At 38.5% G+C, this 4,314-nt stretch overlaps 1 pseudogene; it reads left to right on the top strand.

Moving 5' to 3' along the window:
* The first annotated feature begins 688 nt into the window (after nt 1-688).
* LOC131765202 (small ribosomal subunit protein uS15-like) lies at nt 689-1,125 on the top strand (annotated as a pseudogene).
* The last annotated feature ends 3,189 nt before the right edge of the window (nt 1,126-4,314 follow it).

A 4,314-nucleotide genomic window follows, 5' to 3' on the forward strand; every position in this document is an offset into this window, starting at 1 on the left:
AGAGGGAAAAATTGGGAATACTCTGTTATAAGGTACCTGTCCTACCTATGAAGCAGTACAATGTTATTTTAAAATAGACTTAAGGACTTCCCAGGTGGCACAGTTGTTAAGAATCCACCTGCCAGTGCAGGGAACACGGGTTTGAGCCTTGGTCCGGGAAGATCCCACATGCCGTGGAGCAACTAAGCCCATGCACCTCAGCTACTGAGCCTGCTCTCTAGAGCCCGTGAGCCACAACTACTGAGCCCATGTGCCACAACTACTGAAGTCCGCACGCTTAGAACCCGTGCTCCGCAATAAGAGAAGCCACTGCAATGAGAAGCCCGCGCACCACAAGGAAGAGTAGCCCCCTCTCACCGCAACTAGAGAAAGCCTGCACACAGCAACCAAGACCCAACACAGCTAAATAAATAAATAAATAAATAAAATCCTTTTAAAAAAATTTAAAAAATAAAGTAGACTTAAATTGGTTGTAAATGTGTATTGCAAACCCTAGGGCAAACATTTTTAAAAATTTTAAAGAAGTATAATTAATGTGCTAAGAGAAAATGGAATAATATAAAATGCTCAATTAAAAACAGAGAAGGCAGAATGGGAAGAAGCAGGACTGTGTGAGGTCACTTCCTGTGTGCAGGGTGGCTTCCTGCACTCCCACCCTTGCTTTCTTTTTGGCTGCCCTCGTGGTTGCATGCAGGCCCCTGGGAAGGGCCTGTCCCAGTCAGCTCTGGCCTACCACCGCAGCAATCCCACCTGGCTGAAGTTAACTTCTGACAACAAGAAAGAGCAGATCTACCAACTGGCCAAGAAGGGCCTGCCTCAGGGTGATCCTGAGAGTCTCACATGGTGTTGTTTTATGACAGGCAATAAAATCTTGAGAATTCTTAAGTCCAAAGGACTTCCTCCTGATAGTCCTGAGTACCTCTAGCATTTAATTAAGAAAGTTGTTGCTGTTTGGAAGCATCTTCAGAGAAACAGAAAGGATAAAGATGCTAAATTCCTTCTGATTCTGATTAAGAGCTTCATTCACAGGTTGGCTCAATACTGTAAGACCAAACCAGTCCTCCCCTCACGCTCCTCCCAATTTGGAAATACTAGTTATCCACAGCCTCTGCCCTGGTTGCATAAATTTGTCCATGTACTCAAGCAATAAAATCATTGTCTAACTAGAAAAAAAAAAAACAAACAGAGAAGGCAGAAAAAAAGGGGAAGACAAGAAACAAGGGACAAGTGCAATGACTAGAAAACAGTTGCAAATATGGTAGATATTAATCCAATTATATCAATAATCATTTTAAATATGAATGATCTAAATACACCAATTAAAAGACAGACTGAGAGGGTATATAAAAGCCATGTTGTCTCTAAGAAGCCCACTTTAATTGTAAAGGCACATACAGATTGAAAGTAAAGGAGTAGAGAAAGATATACTATGGTGACACTAATCTAAAGAAAACTGGAGTAGCTGTATTAGTTTCAGACAAAGCTGACTTCAGAAAGAGGAAAATTATCGTGGCACTATCAATAATATTAACAATAATATTCTTGATATAAATATCAATAATATCAAGGAGAATTATTAATGATAAAGGGGTCAATTCTCCAAGGAAACAAAAATCCTGAATGTGTGGGTGCCTAACAACAGGGCATCAAAATATGTGAGGCAAAAACTGATAGACTGCAAGGAGAAGTAGAGGAAGCCACTATTATAGTTGGAGATATGAACACCCCTCTATTAGTAACTGATGGATCCAATAGGCAGAAAATCAGTAAGGATACAGTTAAACTGAACAGCATCATTAATCAACTGGATTTAACTGACATTTATAGAATACTTTATCCAGAAACATCAGAATACACATTCTTCTCAAGCTTACATGGGACATACACCAAGATAGCCCACATTCAGTGCCATAAAACACACATTAACAAATTTAAAAGAATAGAAATCTCTCACACAGTGGAATTAAGCTAGAAATCAATAACAGAAAGATAAATAGAAATCCCAAAATATTTGGAGGTTAAACAACACACTTCTAAATAACACATCAGTCAAAGACTATCTCAAAAAATGTTTTAAATATTTTGAACTAAATGAAAATACAACTTATCAAAATCTGTGGGATGCAGTGAAAGCAATGCTAACAGAGAAATTTATAGCATTGAATTCATATATTAGAAACAGAGAAAGATTTAAAAATAGTAATCTAAGCCTCCAATTTAGGACAGTTAGAGAAAGAAAAACAATATAAACCTAAAGCAAGCAGACTAGAGAAAATCAGTGAAATCAAAAGCTGGTTCTTTGAAAAGATCACTATTTGCCTTTGGATCTCCTAAGAAGACACACAGATGGACAATAGGCACATGAAAAATGCTCAACATCATTAATTGTTAGAGAAATGTGAATCAAAACTACAATGAGGTATCACTTCACACCAGTCAGAATTGCCATCATTGAAAAGTCTACAAATAATAAATGCTGGAGAGGGTGTGGAGAAAAGGGAACCCTTCTACACTGTTGGTGGGAATGTAAATTGGTGCAACCACTCTGGAAAACAGTATGGAGGTTCCTTAAAAAACTAAAAATAGAGATAGAGTTACTGTATGATCCTGCACTCCTAGGCCTATATCTGGAGAACACGCTAACTCGAAAAGATACACATACCCCAATATTCATAGCAGCACTATTTACAATGGCCAAGACATGGAAGCAACCTAAGTATTCATCAACAGATAAATGGATAAAGAAGATGTGGTATACTCACACACACACACACACACACACTCACACTCACATACATATGGACTTCCCTGGTGGCGCAGTGGTTAAAACTCTGTACTCTCAATGCAGGGGTCCCAGGTTCAATCCCTGCTCAGGGAACTAGATCCCACATGCATGCTGCAACTAAGAGTTTGCATGTCACAACTAAGGAGCAGCCTGCCACAACTAAGGAGCCTGTGAGCCACAACTAAGGAGTACAAATGCCACAACTATGGAGCATGCCGGCACAACCAAGACCTGGAGTAACCAAATAAATACAATAAAAAAAATTGGACTTCCCTGGTGGCGCAGTGGTTAAGAATCCACCTGCCAATGCAAGGGACACGGATTCCAGCCCTGGTCCGGGAAGATCCCACATGCCGCGGAGCAGCTAAGCCCATGCGCCACAACTACTGAGCCTGCGCTCCAGAGCCCTCAAGCCAGAACTACTGAGCCCTCGTCCCACAACTACTGAAACCTGCACCTAGAGCACATGCTCCACAACAAGAGAAGCCACCGCAATGAGAAGCCCGTGCACTGGCAACAAGAGAAGCCCCCACTCGCCACAACTAGAGAAAAGCCCACGCTCAGCAATGAAGACCCAACACAGCCAAAAATAAATTAATTAATTTTAAAATATATATATATATATAAATAAACACACACACACACACACACACTGGAATATTAGCCATAAAAAAGAAGGAAATCTTGCCATTTGCAGCAACATGGAGGGACCTAGATTATCATATTAAGTGAAGTAAGTCAGACAAAGACAATCATACAATATCACTTACAAGTGGAATCTAAAAAGTGATATAAATGAACTAATTTACAAAACAGAAACAGACTCACAGACATAGAAAACAAACTTACGGTTACAAAACCATACCATATGGTTGTGGGGGGTTGGCAGGGGGCAGGGGAGAGATAAATTAGGAGTTTGGGATTAATGTATACACACTACTACATATAGTATAGATAAACAACAAGGACCTACTGCAAAGCACAAGGAACTATATTCAATATCTTGCAATAACTTATAATGGAAAAGAATCTGAAAAAGAATATGTATATATTCAATTATATATATAACTGAATCACTTTGCTGTACACCTAAAACTAATACAACATTGTAAATTAACTATAATTCAATTTTTTAAAATGGTTTAAAAATATATTTGCCTTGGGAATGTTTCTTTTTAAAACGGTCCTGTCTCTTTACCAAAGGACAATTTATATACCATAAACTTACCCATTGTAAGTGTACAGTTATATCAGTACTTCCAATAGAATTTGTACATGGTAGAAATGTTCTGTGATAAGCAAAGTCTAATCAGCAGCACTAGCCACCCAAAATGTGGCTAGTGTAACCTAGAAAATATATTTTTAAATTTTTTTATTGAGGTAAAATTCATGCTATATAAAATTGGCCATTTTAAAGTGTACAATTCACTGGCATTTATTATTTTCACAGTGTTACATAACCATCTCTATCTAGTTCCAAAATATTTCATCACCCCAAAAGAAAACTCCACACCCATCAAGCAGTAACT

The sequence above is a fragment of the Kogia breviceps genome, chromosome 11, assembly GCF_026419965.1.
Source record: "Kogia breviceps isolate mKogBre1 chromosome 11, mKogBre1 haplotype 1, whole genome shotgun sequence".
Classification (NCBI taxonomy): domain Eukaryota; kingdom Metazoa; phylum Chordata; class Mammalia; order Artiodactyla; family Physeteridae; genus Kogia; species Kogia breviceps.